Genomic DNA, 17,404 nt, shown 5'->3' with positions numbered 1-17,404 from the left:
CTTGACATCGTGGTTCATCCGATGAGATCATCGTGGAGCAAGTGGGAGCCACCATGGGTATCCAGACCCCGCTGATGGTTATTGGCCAGAGAGGTGTCTTGGTCATGTCTGCCTGTCTCCCGAACCCGTAGGGTCTACACACTTAAGGTTCGATGACGCTAGGGTTATAGGGAATTGTTATACGAGGTTACCGAAAGTTGTTCGGAGTCCCGGATGAGATCCCGGACATCACGAGGAGCTCCGGAATGGTCCGGAGGTAAAGATTGATATATAGGACGGATGGTTTCGGATACCGGAAGTGTTTCGGGCAACACCGGTAACGTACCGGGACCACCGGGACCACCGGAGGTGGCCCAAGGGGACCACCGGAGGTGGCCCCGAGGGACCACCGAAGGGGGGCAACGACCCCGGGAGATAAGGTGGGCGAAGTGGGGGTGGGAACCAGCCCCTAGGTGGGCTGGTGCGCCTCCCCACTCAGCCCATATCGCAAGGGAGAGAAAGGGGGGGGGGCAAACCCTAGGCCAGGTGGGCCTAAGGCCCATCAGATGGTGCGCCACCCCCTCCTCCCCCTCTGGCCGCCGCACCTCCCATCTGGGGGGGCTGCCGCACCCCCTAGGGTGGGAAACCTAGGGGTGGCACCCCCTCTCCCCTTCCCCTATATATATCGGGCACTTTTGGCCATTGAGACACACGGTTTTCCCTCTCTCTCGGCGCAGCCCCGCTCTTCTTCCTCCTCCTCTGTGCCGGTGCTTGGCGAAGCCCTGCCGGGAGACCTCGTCTCTCCATCGACACCACGCCGTCGTGCTGCTGGAGTTCTTCCCCAACCTCTCCCTCCTCCTTGCTGGATCAAGGTGCGGGAGACGTCACCGGGCTGCACGTGTGTTGAACGCGGAGGTGCTGTAGTTCGGCACTAGATCGGAATCGCTGCGAGTATGACTCCATCAACCGCGTTCTAGCAACGCTTCTGCTCAGCGATCTTCAAAGGTATGAAGATGCTCTTACCCCTCTCTCGTTGCTGGTCTCTCCATAGGAAGATCTGAATATGCGTAGGAAAATTTTGAATTTATGCTACGTTCCCCAACAGGTGTCATGCTGGTGACAATGATGATCATGGTGCCCCAAAGATGGAGATCAAAGGAGCAAGATGATATTGACCATATCATGTCACTATATGATTGCATGTGATGTTTATCATGTTTTTCATCTTATTGCTTAGAACGACGGTAGCAAAGATAAGATGATCCCTCATTAAAATTTCTAGATACGTATTCCCCTAAGTGTGCACTGTTGCAAAGGCTCGTTGTCTCGAAGCACCACGTGATGATCGGGTGTGATAGATTCTAACGTTCGCATACAACATGTGTAAGCCAGTTTACACATGCAAAACACGTAGGTTGACTCGACGAGCCTCGCATGTACAGACATGGCCTCGAATACGGGAGACCGAAATGTCGAACATATGTCGTATGGTTGATATGATCAGCATGGAGATGCTCACCATTGATGACTAGTCCGTCTCACGTGATGATCGGACACGGGCTAGTCGACGTGGATCATGTAACACTTGTATGATTAGAGGGATGTCGATCTAAGTTAGAGTTCATTAGTAATATGATTAGATGAACTTAATTATAATGAACTTAGTCTAAAATTGTGTTTACAAATATTGTAGATCCAATGGCCAACGCAAATGTCCCATTCAACTTCAACGCGTTCCTAGAGAAAACCAAGCTGAAACACGATGGGAGCAACTATGCGGACTGGGCACGTAACTTAAAGCTCATCCTCACGGCTTCCAAGAAGGCATATGTCCTTGATGCACCGCTAGGTGATCCTCCCATTCCCACGGCAGACCAGGACGCTAGGAACGCCTGGCAGCCGCGGAGTGATGACTACTCTCTCGTTCAGTGCGGCATGCTTTACAGTTTAGAACCGGGGCTCCAAAGGCGTTTTGAGCAACACGGAGCATATGAGATGTTCGAGGAGCTGAAACTTGTTTTTCAAGCTCATGCCCGGGTCGAGAGATATGAAGTCTCTGACAAGTTCTTTAGCTGTAAGATGGAGGAGAATAGTTCTGTCAGTGAGCACATACTCAGAATGTCTGGGTTGCACAACCGCTTGACTCAGCTGGGAGTTGAACTTTCGGATGATGCGGTCATTGATAGAATCGTCGAGTCGCTTCCACCTAGTTATAAAGGGTTTGTGATGAATTACAACATGCAAGGGATGGAAAAGACTATTCCCGAGTTGTATTCAATGCTGCGGTTGCCGTGCCCGGTAAGCCAGTTGCCGGGAAGAAGTCAAAGAAAGGACTCAAGCCTGAGACTGAGTGCTATTACTGCAAGAGAACCGGTCATTGGAAGCGGAATTGCTCCAAGTACTTAGCGGACAAGAAGACCGGCAACGTCAGGTATATGTGATATACTTGTTATTGATGTGTACCTCACCAGCGCTCGTAGTAGCTCCTGGGTATTTGATACCGGTGCTGTTGCTCACATTTGCAACTCTAAGCAGGAAATGTGGAACAAGCGTAGGCTGGCTAAGGACGAGGTGACGATGCGCGTCGGGAATGGTTCCAAGGTCGTGATAGCCGTCGGCACACTACCTCTACATCTACCTTTGGCATTAGTTTTAAACCTTAATAATTGTTATTTAGTACCAACTTTGAGCATGAACATTGTATCGGGGTCTCGCTTGATGCAAGATGGCTACTCATTTAAATCTAAGAATAATGGTTGTTCTATTTATAGGAGTGGTATGTTTTATGGTCATGCCCTGCTGGTCAATGGTTTATTCCCGATGAAGCTCGATAGTGATGTTAGACATATTCATAGTGTGAGTACCAAAATATGTAAGATTGATAATGATAGTCCCACATACTTGTGGCACCGCCGCCTTGGTCATATCGGCGTAAAGCGCATGAAGAAACTCATACAGATGTACTTTTGGAGTCACTTGATTTTGAATCATTTGACACATGTGAACCGTGCCTCATGGGCAAGATGACCAAGACTCTGTTTTCCGGAACAATGGAGCGAGCAACCAACTTATTGGAAATAATACATACCGATGTATGCGGTCCAATGAGTGTTGAGGCTCGCGGTGGCTATCGTTATGTTCTCACCCTCACTGATGATTTGAGTAGATATTGGTATGTCTACTTAATGAAGCACAAGTCTGAAACCTTTGAAAAGTTCAAGGAATTTCAGAGTGAGGTGGAGAATCAACGCGACAAGAAAATAAAGTTTCTACGATCAGATCGTGGAGGAGAATATTTGAGTCCTGAGTTTGGCACGCACCTAAGAAAATGTGGAATTGTTTCACAACTCACGCCGCCTCGCACACCATAGCGTAACGGTGTGTCTGAACATCGTAATCGCACTTTATTGGATATGGCGCGATCTATGATGTCTCTTACCGATTTACCACTATCATTTTGGGGATATGCATTGGAAACTACCGCATTCACTTTAAATAGGGCACCGTCTAAATCCGTTGAGACGACACAATATGAATTATGGTTTGGCAAGAAACCTAAGCTGTCATTTCTTAAAGTTTGGGGCTGCGATGCTTATGTGACGAAACTTCAACGAGAGAAGCTCGAACCCAAAGGGAAAAATGCGTCTTCATAGGATACCCTAAGGAAACTATTGGGTACACCTTCTATCTTAGATTCGAAGGCAAAGTATTTGTTGCCAAGAACGGATCCTTTCTAGAGAAAGAGTTTCTCTCGAAAGAAGTAAGTGGGAGGAAAATAGAACTTGATGAAGTAATTGTACCTCCTCTCGAACTGGAGAGTAGCGCAGCGCAAGAAAATGTTTCTAAGGCACCTGCACCGGCTAGAGAAGAAGTTAATGATCATGATCATGAAACTTCGGATCAAGTTGCTATGGAACCAGAGTGGTACGACAACCCTGTCATGGAAATCATGTTGTTGGACAACAGTGAACCTTCAAACTATGAAGAAGTGATGGCGGGCCCAGATGCCAACAAATGGCTTGAGGCCATGAAATCCGAGATAGAATCCATGTATGAGAACAAAGTATGGACTTTGGTGGACTTGGCCGATGATCGGCGAGCCATAGAAAATAAATGGATTTTTAAGAAGAAGACCGACGCGGATGGTAATGTGACCATCTATAAGGCTTGACTTGTCGCTAAGGGTTATCGACAAGTTCAAGGGATTGACTACGATTAGACCTTCTCAACCGTAGCGATGCTGAAGTCGGTCCGAATCATGTTAGCAATTGCCTCATTTTATGATTATGAAATCTGGCAAATGGACGTCAAAACGGCATTCTTGAATGGATTTCTTAAAGAAGAATTGTATATGATACAGATGGAAGGTTTTGTCAATTCAAGCAATGCTAACAAGGTATGCAAGCTCCAACGCTCCATATATGGGCTGGTGCAAGCATCTTGGAGTCCAAACATTCGCTTTGATGAGGTAATGAAAGCGTTTGGGTTTGACAGACTTATGGAGAAGCCTGTATTTACAAGAAAGTGAGTGGGAGCTGTGTAGCATTTCTCATATTATATGTGGATGACATATTGTTGATGGGAAATGATATAGAACTATTGGAAAGCATCAAGGCCTATTTGAATAAGAGTTTTTCAATGAAGGACCTTGGAGAAGCTGCTTACATATTAGGCATCAAGATCTATAGAGATAGATCAAGACGCCTCATAGGTCTTTCACAAAGCACATACCTTGACAAGATATTGAAGAAGTTCAACATGGATAAGGCTAAGAAGGGGTTCTTTCCTGTATTACAAGGTGTGAGGTTGAGTACAACTCAACGCTCGACCACGACGAAAGATAGAGAAAAGATGAGTACCGTCCCCTATGCTTCAGCCATAGGCTCTATCATGTATGCCATGCTGTGTACCAGACCTGATGTGAACCTTGCCAAAACTTTGGTAGGGAGGTACTAGAGTGATCCAGGAGTGGATCACTAGACAACGGTCAAGAATATCCAAAAGTACCGGAAAAGGACTTAAGATACGTTTCTCGTTTATGCAGGTGCCGAACAGATCATCGTAAAGGGTTATGTCGATGCTAGCTTCAACACAGTTCCGGATGACTCTAAGTCACAAACCGGATACATGTATATCTTGAATAATGGGGCAGTTAGCTGGTGCAGTTGCAAGCAAAGCGTCATGGCTGCATCTACCTGTGAAGCGGAGTACATAACTGCTTCGGAAGCAACACATGAAGGAGTCTGGATGAAGGATTTCATCACCGACTCATGATGAGTTGATGGATATACTTCTCTCCCCTCGTTAGTTACCCCAAGTGGAAGGTGGAGATGTAGTTAGCAACAGATTTCCCTTACACGAAAACTGTAAGGTTTATCGAACCAGGAGGACTCCTAGGATCAATAAGTAGGTGTCTTCCACCCTGGCGCTAGCAGAAGATGTGAACCTTCACACACAACAAATAACTTTTCTCCCAACGAGTACAAAGAGGTTGTCAATCTCTCTGACCTTGCAGTTTGCAAAGGATCAAAACACAAGCGGGAAGGTAATAGTGATTGCAATGGAAAAGTAAATGAAAGCGGTAAATGATGGAGGTGTAAACAATGATGGTGATATGGACCAGAGTCACATGATGTTCACTAGTGATGTCTCTCTCCCAAAAGATGATAAATTACTATGCTTGGGTAAAAAAATCACAGTTGGGCAATTGACAGAATTATGATTGCACCGCAATGCTAATTATGCTACTTGATAGTTAGATGTTCAGTAGTAATGGGCAGTACGCCAAGACAAGTAGACCGTTTATTCATCAGCATCTACTTACTAATCATCCACGTTGAGATATCTATCCAGAACATCTCTCCGGTATTAAGTTGCAAGCCGCACCCAAAGTGTAAACTCAAAGCAACGAACTACTGCATTAACGAACTATGCGTAAGGTAAACAATCCTTGCAATCACGGTCACAAGCACCGTTGTTTTCTCCCTGGTGGCAAAAAGCACATCCCCTAGTCTCATGTTTCGGTCACTCAAGCTAGACATCGAGGGGCATGAACCCACAACCATGCATAACGCTCCCTCTTGGAGTTACAATCTACTACTCGGCCAAAGCAATAAATAACAACAGAGAACATGCATGAATCACTAAGGAACATAATATAAAAGGATAATCAAATATATAACTCATAACAATCTGAACATAATCTCATAATCCATCGGATCTCAACGAACCGAGCATAGCAATAGCAAGATAATTACATAGATGCCTTGATCATGTAGGGCAGCTCACAAGGACTAACCAATGAAGCACAAGATTGGAGAGAAGACATCACATAACTACTGGTCATGGACTCATGGTCCAAGGAGGACTACTCACGGCACGTACATGAAGCGTCCATGGCGGTGGAGAAGCTCTCGGAGGTCAATCCTTCCTCCGACAGAGTGCCGGGAAGAGGTCTCCTGACGCTCCCGATCTCAGAAGCGTTGCAGCGGCGGAACGATGGAGAAATTCACGATTCCAGAAAGTCTGCGAGGGTTTCCTCTTGGGACTCTAAATATAGGCCAAAGAAGGGAACCGGAGGAGGTGGGACCGACCCAGGCGACCTCCTTGCACGGCCTAGGGCCTGGCCGCGCGAGCAGGCCGCCTAGGAGGCCCCTGGCCCCCTCTCGCCCATCTTCGGGGATCCAGAAGCTTCCGTTTCACTGATTATATATATATATTTTATGGAATTTTTCGGGCTTTGGAAAATTGGGTAAAAGCCCCTACAAAATAGACATAAGCAGACAGAAACTGGCACTGGGTGCACTGAGTTAGTAGGTTAGTCCAAATATGTGTAAAATGATATAAAAGTGTAGCAAACCATATAACAATGTCACCCAAAAGATCATGGAACAAGCAGAAATTATAGATACATTTGGGGTGTATCAACATCCCCAAGCTTAATTTCTGCTCGTCCTTCAGTAGATAAATGATAACACAATAATTTCTGTGGTGACATGCTAACACACATATAAGAACTTAAAAGTAAAGCAAGTAAGATATGCAATTCAAGTCAAGACAATAACAAGCAAGAGTTTATATCTAGTATTGGATTTAGCAAAGTAAGAACATAAAGGTGCAAGAGCTCTCGCTGTCCATGACTCGAATGTCTCCAAATGGTGTTTGTGTGCAAGAAGTAGGAGATGGGTTCAGATCATATTTTTTTAATTGAGAACTCAATCTACTAAATCTCACACTTAGTCTCCTTCATAATCTTATTTTGACTCATCCCGAGACCACTAGTCATACACAAATCAAAATGATCCTCTCCCTTTTGACTTTGAGCACTCATGCAATGGATGAGCGTAAGCAAGATATGTTGGAACTTAGGATGGAAAATAGAATAATGATGGGGAAGGAAGACAAAAAGGTGTGAAAGTCTCACATCAATGAGGACAACCATAGGCGAGAGAAATCGAAATGGTAGATATGATGTGAGGAGTAGGGATTGCCATGTAACGGATGCACATATGAGCTAAGGTAAGCTCTCCAATGGGACTAGTGGGGGTGCATCCAACTTGTTTGCTCATGAAGACCTAGATCTCATTTTAGGAGGCTCATCATTGGAATATGCAAACCAAGTTCTATAGTGTAAGGGTCCCCACATAGTTATGCATGAATGATAATCTCTATGTAGTACCAATATATCAATGGAGTATGAGTGTGGATCTTTCAAAAGGAATAGTAGTGTTGCCCCTTTTTTCTTTTTTTCTTTTTCTTTTTATTTTTTTGTGGCCTCTTTGGCTCTTTATTTTTATCTCTCATTTGTCCTCTTTGGGATCTTTTGTTTTGTCCAGTTTGGGATCTTTTCCTCACTTAAGGGCAACACTCTATGTTTTACATGAATAAAAAGAAAAATCATCACACTTTATAAGAAGTACTCAACATAAAGAAAAGTGAAAACTATCCTGATGTATGCAAATGTATGCCTCTGCTAGTGTAGCAGGATATGCAATGATACTAGCGCGTCATGTAGCAGTAATAAGGGCAAGACCCAACTATCATGCGGCTCTATGAGCAAGCAAAAGCATGTATGACATGAAGATCAAGTCATGAGATGGCGGATGTTGCATGCCAATGTATCTCGGAAAGGCTATGGAAATGCCTTAATAGGTAGGTATTTTGGCTATTTTGAGGAAAGATATAATGAGGCTTATGTATGACAGAGCGTATCATGTCATGGGTTTGGATGCACCGACGGAGTTTGCACCAACTCTCAATGTGAGAAAGGGCAATGCACGGTACCGAAGAGGCTAGCAAAGTATGGGTGGTGGAAGTGCCAACAATCGAATACTCACATTAGTACGAAGAACTCATACACTTATTATAAATAGTGAGCCTCTAGTTGGCTAACTCGTTGATCAATAGATGATCATGGTTTCTTGATCATGGACATTGGATGCCATTGGTAATGGGATCACATCATTGGGGAATGATGTGATGGACAAGACCCAATCCTAAGCATACCACTAGATCGTGTTGTTTGTGTGCTAAAGCTTTTCTAGTGTCAAGTATCATTTCCTTAGACCATGATATTGTGCAACTCCCAGATACCGTAGGAGTGCTTTGGGTGTATCAAACGTCACAACGTAAGTGGGTGATTATAAAGGTGCACTACAGGTATCTCCGAAAGTGTCTGTTGGGTTGTATGAATCGAGACTGGGATTCGTCACTCCGTGTGACGAAGAGGTATCTCTGGGCCCACTCGGTAATCCATCATCATATTGAGCTCAGTACGACTAAGGAGTAAGCCACAGGATGATGTGTTATGCAACGAGTAAAAATACTTGCCGATAACAAGATTGAACAAGGTATAGGGATATCGACGATCGAATATCGGGCAAGTATCATACCGGTAGACAAAGGGAATTGCATACGGGATTGGTTGAATCCCCGACATCATGGTTCATCCGATGAGATCATAGAGGAACATGCGGGAACCAACATGGATATCCAGACCCCGCTGTTGGTTATTGACTGGAGAGGTGTGTCGGTCATGTCTGCAGGTCTCCCGAACCCGTAGGGTCTACACACTTAATGTTTCATGACGCTAGGGTTACAGGGAAATAGTGTACTTGGTTACCGAAGGTTGTTCGGAGTCCCGAATGAGATCCCGTACATCACGAGGAGTTCCGGAATGGTCCGGAGGTAAATAATTATATATAGGAAGTGAGGATTTGGTCACTCAAATTGTTTCGGGCGACACTGGTAATGTACCGGGTCCACCGCAAGGGTTCCGGGGGTCCACCGGCAAGGGCCACCAGCCCCAAGTTGCTACATGGGCTAAGAGTGGGTGGGAACCAGACCATAGTTGGGCTGGTGCGCCTCCACAACCAGCCCAAGGCGCATAAGGGGTGTAGAGAGGGGAAACCCTAGGCGTGGGAGGCCACCTTAGGCCTCAAAGGCCCACCCTAGGGCCCTCCACCCTTGGTCGCCGCCCTCCTTGGCCTCTAGGGCTGCCGCACCCTTTAGGGTGGGAAACCCTAAAGGGTGGGCACCTCCCCCCTCTCCTCCTATAAATAGTGGAGGTTTTGGGGCTGATTTGAGACAACAATTGCCTCTCTCTCGGCGCAGTCCTACACCTCTTCCTCCTCGTCCGCCATAGTGCTTAGCGAAGCCTTGTCGGAGTACCACGTAGCTCCATCGTCACCATGCCGTCGTTGAAAAGACCTCGATGACGCCTAGAGGGGGGGGGGGTGAATAGGCTATTTAAAAACTTCTTCGGATTTGGCTTAAACCTAGGCACTGCAACGTGTATCAACAACACGATCTACCAAGATGGACACAATACAGTTACTAACAAGCACAAGTAAGTTACACAAACTTACTTGAGCTATATCACACGACAAGTAGGTGAACGACACAAGATACTAGATCACACTATAGCACACGATATATCAAAAGCTGCAAGTGTGAACGTGTGGATATAGAGGGTATGCTTGAATGATTAATCTTGGACAGGAAATAGCCAACACAATATAATGAGAACAACCAATATGCAATATATGTATGCTCAAGTAACATAAGTAAACCACAAGTAAGGAGTTAGGGTTAAGGATAACCAAGGTTACTGAGACGAAGATGTATCCCAATGTTCACTTCCTTGGAGGGAAGCTAGTCACCGTTAGAGAGGTGGATGTTACCACGAAGGAACACCAACGCCACGAAGGCTCACCCTATTCTCCCTTTGAGATAACACCACGAAGGCATTTCTCAACCAATAGTGGTAAGCCTTTGAGGTGGCTTCCAAACCCTCACAAACTTTTCCGGGCGTAATCACACAGATTGATTCCTCTCCGAAGAACTCCTACCACCTAGGATTCTCCAACCTCCAAGAGTAACAAGATCACAGGGAATGCTCAAAACTTGCTCAAATCTCAAATAGCTTGGGTTGAGAGAAGGAGAGGGAGACGATCTATCTTTTGATTGGAACAACTCTGAAATGGGCTCACAAATACTCTTGGGATCTAAGATTTGGTGTGAGAAAATGTATGTGGGGTAGAAATGTGTTCTTATGAGGATATGGATGTGTTGGGCATCCTCTCACGAAGTGGGGGGGTATATATAGTGGGGAGAGTAAAACAGCCGTTGGGGACACTTTAACTCACACAGGGGTCGGACATCCGACACCTCACGGATGTCCGGGCGTCCACAAGGAGTCGGGCGTCCGACAGGGGTCGGTCGTCCGAGGGATGTAAATATATCTGGACCCACTGGGTAGTTGAACAGGGACCGGACGTCCGGAGAAAGCCGGAAGTCCGAGTTATTCGACTCAAACTGCTCTGGTGCACGATTCCGGATTTCCGAAAGTGGACGGACGTCCGGCCCTCGGACGTCCGGAGGGAGCCGGAAGTCCGAGTTATATGGCTCAAGTTTGTGTGGTGCGAAGCTCCGGATTTCCGAAGCTGGTCGGACGTCCGGAGGGATCCGGAAATCCGAGTTATATGGCTCAAGTTTATCTGGTGCATAGCTCCGGATTTCCGAAGCTGGTCGGACGTCCGGGCCTCGGACGTCTGGAGGGTGCCGGAAGTCCGAGTTATATGGTTCTGATTTCTCTGGTATAGGATTCCGGATTTCCGAAGCAGTTGGTCGTTCGGCCCTCGGACGTCCGGAGGAAGCCGGATGTCCGAGGCACTGGTCCTGTTTTCTGTAACAGCAGAGCAGTGGAGATGTGGTATGAGCTGAACAGTGGATATCTAGTTTGAGAAAGTTCATCACAAAACCTGTGATCCCCTCTTAATAGTGTGGGATCCCTAAAGACTCAAGAATTGTAAAAGGGGCACCGATGATCCATACTTGAGTGTATACTTTTATTCGCTGATCATCACTCCGCACCGCTAACTTCAAAGGAACTGATACCTTTGAGTTAGCCCTTTCACTTGAGCTTGATGTTGTTGTTCCTTCTTGGCTCAATGTTGAAAGCAAGACATGATGAAGTATTCAAGTAGCTCTCCCATACACAATGTGGAAAACCTAGCTTATATATTCATCTTCATTTGTCCACCATGTGAACATCTACAAGGATCAAGCATGTAGTGCTCAGGAATGCTTATCTTGATCTTGTCCTTGTTAGCACATGAGCTTGTCCTTATCAACACATGATCATTCACAATAGCTTAAAAGGGGATTAGTGATTAATTATCTATATGTGTGTTGTCAGCAACACTAAAACATGATTAAGGGCATGACTGCACTTTCAGTCGTGCTACTGGAGTTCTCCCTCGACCTCTCCTCCCTCCTTGCTAGATCAAGGCGTTGGATACGTCACCGGGCTGCACATGTGTTGAACGTGGAGGCACCGATGTTCGGTGCATAGATTGGAATCCACTGCGATCTGAATCGCTGCAAGTACGACTCCATCAACCACGTTCTAGCAACGCTTCCGCTTACCGATCTTCAAAGGTATGAAGATGCTCTACAGCCTCTCTCGTTGCTGGTTTCTCCATAGAAAGATCCTTGCATGATGTAGGAATTTTTTTGAAATTACTACGATCCCTAACAGTGCAATCATCATCAGCTTCTTCATTCTCTTCGTTTCCACAACATGTCATGTCACACAAGATATCATGTTGATCATGGTCTCTGTCTCTACCATCCATAGATTAACTAACGGACAAAAAGATAAAACCATTTAGTATTCACTTTAGCTAGCAAGATCATCATGTATATATAATATCACTAATACATCGAATAATCCACTTAAATAATGCATCATCCAATAATCCACTTAATATTATCGAATATATAATCTCGAATACATCACTGATACATTTCTCGAATAATATCTAACTTATCAACCAACAAAGAGTTGTTGTTGTAGTGAGGCGCACGCGGTGGACACCCAAAGAGAAGGAACCATCACCGGATCATAGCTTGGGTGAGATCCGTGAAGAACCTGCGAGGTATTGGAGAACCTGGATTCCAACGCCTCCATGTAGCGACGGACGTGCTCGTCATCCTCCATGACACGGCGACGTACCTCCTCCCCGGGGGCCGACAGCCTCGGCACCGAAAGTGGCCGACGCGACTGCCACCAAAGAAGCTCCGGGTCGACGACGGGAGCCCGGTTCCTCACCAAGCCGCGCCCCCCGAAAGGTAGCTCCTCCCAGTGCCAGCCAGGCGGAGCCCAGTCCCGCACATGCTGGCGCCTCTCAAGCAGGTGGTCGCCACCGAGTCTACGATGAGGATGCCGGCGACGCGTCATACGTGTGATAGCCTGGTTTATTAGGGATGATAGACAACCCATATCAATAAGGAATTCCTTCTTTTCTGGGAGCCCATTCCAACAGAACTCCCAGGTTAAGCGTGCTCGGCCTGGAGTAGTTCTGGCATGGGTGACCGACCGGGAAGTTGATCCCGGGTGCGCATGAGTGAGGACAAAGTGCGCGTAAAAGACTAGTATTGATATGTGGGGCTAGTCTAGATCCTGCCAGGAGTAACGACTGCCGGCGGGTGTGTCCGGGGTGTTACAAGTTGGTATCAGAGCCGACCCTCGCGGTTACATGGATGTTTGCGGACATGTGTTCGGTCATGTTGTTCATGACGTTTGTGACCCGTCGTGGCATAGGGCATGGCACATGTACTGGACTGGATGCACAGACGTTTGTGCCAAGAGGGAATGCTCCTGTGGCCGGACATTTCCTAAACTTTTACTACTAGATACCAGTAGCAACTATTTAATTAGGTTCAACAAAAAACTTAACAAAAAAGGAAATATTGCTTATAGATAATAGTTGCTATATTATATAATCACCAATGATGCAATAGAGCACTGTAACTAATTTTTGCATAACTAATTTTTGCACTGCTCATCGGAGATTTTTGCATAACTAATTTTTGCAATAGAGATGGAAGTAATTTTTGCATAACTAATTTGCATAACTAATTCCCTTTCTCATGGGGGCGCCTGAGCACGGGGGTTCATGCTACGGCGACATAAATCTTCTATCGTCTCTTGAGCTTGCGTTGGTTTTTCCCTTGAAGAGGAAAGGGCGATGCAGCACACGAGCAGTAAGTATTTCCCTCAGTTTGAGAACCAAGGTATCAATTGATGACCCACAAGTATAGGGGATCTATCTTAGTCCTTTCGATAAGTAAGAGTGTCGAACCCAACGAGGAGCAGAAGGATCTCACAAGTGGTTTTCAGCAAGGTAAAATCTGCACGCACTGAAATTATCGGTAACAAGTAATTGTGTGGTGAGATGATTCGTAGTGAGCAACAAGTAACAAAAGTAGCAACGGTGCAGCAAAGTGGCCCAATCCCTTTTGTAGCAAGGGACAAGCCTGTATAAAGTCTTATAGGAGGAAAAACGCTCCCGAGGACACACAGGAATTTCTGTCATGCTAGTTTTCATCATGTTCATATGATTCGCGTTCGTTACTTTGATAGTTTGATATGTGGGTGGACTGGCGCTTGGGTACTGCCTTTACTTGGATAAGCATCCCACTTATGATTAACCCCTCTCGTAAGCATCCGCTACGAAAGAAGAATTAAGACAAAGTCTAACCATAGCATTAAACTAGTGGATCCAAATCAGCCCCTTACGAAGCAACACATAAACTAGGGTTTAAGCTTCTGTCACTCTAGCAACCCATCATCTACTTACTAGTTCCCAATGCCTTCCTCTAGGCCCAAACAATGGTGAAGTGCTATGTAGTCGACGTTCACATAACACCACTAGAGGAAAAACAACATACAACACATCAAAATATCGAACGAATACCAAATTCACATGACTACTATTAGCATGACTTATCCCATGTCCTCAGGAACAAAAGTAACTACTCGCAAAGCATAATCATATTCATGACCAGAGAGGTAATGAGTAGCTTCAAGGATCTGAACATAAACTCTTCCACCAAATAATCCAACTAGCATCAACTACAAAGGGTAATTAACACTACTATCAACCTTACAAGTACCAATCGGAGTCGCGAGACGAAGATTGGTTACAAGTGATGAACTAGGGTTTGGAGATGAGATGGTGCTGGTGAAGATGTTGATGGTGATGAGTCCCCTCCGATGAGAGGAGTGTTGGTGATGACGATGGCGACGATTTCCCCCTCCGGGAGGGAAGTTTCCCCGACAGGATCGTCCTGCCGGAGCTCTAGATTGGTTCTGCTCAAGTTCCGCCTCGTGGTAGCGGCAAATCCTCGAAAAAGCCTCTCCCTGAGTTTTTTCCTGGACGAAACCCTTCATATAGCAGAAGAGGGGGGGCAGAGGGCCAGCTTGGTGCCCACAAGCCCCCTAGGCGCGGCCAGGGGGGTGGCCGCGCCTAGCAGGCTTGTGGCCACCTCCTGGTGCCCCTCTGGCACTTCTTCGGCCCAGTATTTTTTACAAATCCTGAAAAAATCCTCGTTGATTTTGATGGCGTTTGGAGTTGCGCAGAATAGGTATCTCAGCTTTGCTCCTTTTTAGGCCAGAATTCCAGCTGCCGGCATTCTCCCTCTTCAAGTAAACCTTGCAAAATAAGAGAGGAAAGGCATAAGTATTGTACCGTGAAGTTAAATAACAGCGCAAGAAGAGATAAATATCAACATAAAAGCATGATGCAAAATGGACGTATCAACTCCCCCAAGCTTAGAGCTCGCTTGTCCTCAAGCGAAAGCCTAGCTCAATAAATATGTCCACATGTTTAGGGAGAGAGGTGTTGACAAAACAAGATACGAACATGCATGCATCATGATCATGATCAGAATAGCAATACCAACATATAATCTCTCATGCTAAAGTGACAATTCCTTCACAAAGTAAAGCATGGATCAAGAACCTTCACTACAACAACAACCCCGCTATAGCAACGCATGTTTCCATATCTAAAAGTCCATATATGCGTTGTTAGTGTCTTTACCAACGGTTTGGGATGCGTTGCCTTATCCGGCGTTGCTAGCAGATAATGCAACACTTATATTGCCGTTGGTAAAAGGTACCGTTGCAAGAATGCAACACATAGAACAGACTTGTGCAACACTTCTATATGTTGGTGCTTAACGGACACGAATCAAAATCCCATTGCTTGGCAACAAAAAATTTGCAACGCTTCAAGCGTTGGTTCATATATAATGTGAATAATATTATTATTTTATACATATTGCCAACAATTAAATAATAGCTTCACATAATGGTGATAATTATGTATTTCAAGTGCAGAAAAACAAGAGAATTTACTCAAGGGAGGAAGAAATCATATATTAGATAAAACTGCTTCTTTACAATATTGAATATTACACCAGGTAAACCATCCAAATGGGATGTATAATCTACATGGTTTCTTGACGATGAAACTTAAATTGAAAGCATCCATCAACATTCGTACAACTTAACTAAAACATAATCGAGGAACATCGTCCAATAGGAACACCATCCCTACAAACTTAACTAGAACTAAAAGCATACGTCTTCATCATCATGACCATGAACATCATCATCATCATTGTATTATACTTGCCATTTTCCACACACACATCCATTTATCTTTTGAATCTACAAATAAAAGAACAAAATGTACTGTTAACACACAATACATTGACATGATTCAAGTAGTGAGAGAGGCAAGATATTTGTCACTTACAAAGGTTACTATACAAAATAATCTGCATTACCAAGAGTATTGCATTTTTTGAGTCTCTGCACCAAATCTCTAGTTTTCACAAGTGCCATATAAACATGAAGTACCGAGAATTCATTAGTAATCTCAGCACCATCAAGTTTAAATTTCGGATCACAACTTACAACTGTAGGAAGAACTACGTCTCTGTTATGATTTTTCGTCTAAATTAGAAAATACTCATGTTCCTGCCTGTTACAGCAATCAAAGTTACCATTGAGAGAATCATGTCGAGCAAAATAATTAATGGAAATGTGACATATAACAGAAAAGGTTGAGAGCCCAAGACCTGTTTTGTTTGCGTCTTTTCCTCTACTATATGGTATCTTATGTTGCCTCGTGAGGTGTCATCTTCTATGTCTTTCAAGGGCTAAGAGATTATAAGCCAACTATGTAGCGACCCGACTCAAGACGAGTCAAGCCTCTGGTGTTTCCGTACCATCCCAAGATCATGCTGGTACACACTCAGTACATAATGTATATATTCAAGAGTTCAATCACACAACTTTATTAATCGAAATCTCATAAAGAGTACTTTATTACAATAAAGGATTACAATAAAGTGGCTGAAGACCAACTCATGAGATATCTAACGAAGACTAGCGGAAGCATCAGGTAGACGAGTCCATCCGACTCCAAGGGCATGTCGCTGAGCGTAGATCGTAGCCTCACTCTTGGTCGGAAAAGTACTCTGCAAAATGATACGTTGCAGCCGTGTAGGTCAGCATATTGAATATGCTGGCAAGTCATCAAAGAGAGGAGTAAAAATAATAATCAACTATCTCTACATGCATATTTGGCCGGTGGGGCTAGTTTTGCATAAAGCCAGTTTTATCCTACAACAAGAGGGGTTGAAAGCAAAATATTACTACAATGTTTGTTGTTAACGAGATGGTTCCGCCAACCAGTTCTCGTACCCGAATAGTTGTTAACACCCACATCATTATTAAGTTGTGTCGAGAGTTCAGGGGAAATTCAATGCCTTCGGCTCAAGTTGTCCATGACCGTGGACACGACTAATCGATTAGGTTGGGTACTCTGCAGAGTTTTGCACACGCTCCCCACAAGATTTGATCGCCTCCGGGTTTGTCCTCGCACTTCAGGGTGTTTGAAGACCGGATGATCAAAACATGGTCTTTCAACGGGTCCCTCTGAATCCCTATCGGTGCCCATCCATTCCTACCGTTCTTCTACATCTGCTAGCACCGCCTGTCCAGAGTCGCCACGTTGTCCAACCAAGCCAGAGCCCATAATGACTTGTGGCTGTGCAGGTAAGCCTT

This window comes from Hordeum vulgare, chromosome 1H, assembly GCF_904849725.1.
Source record: "Hordeum vulgare subsp. vulgare chromosome 1H, MorexV3_pseudomolecules_assembly, whole genome shotgun sequence".
In the NCBI taxonomy this organism is placed as follows: domain Eukaryota; kingdom Viridiplantae; phylum Streptophyta; class Magnoliopsida; order Poales; family Poaceae; genus Hordeum; species Hordeum vulgare.
Note: the sequence above shows the minus strand (reverse complement) of the source record.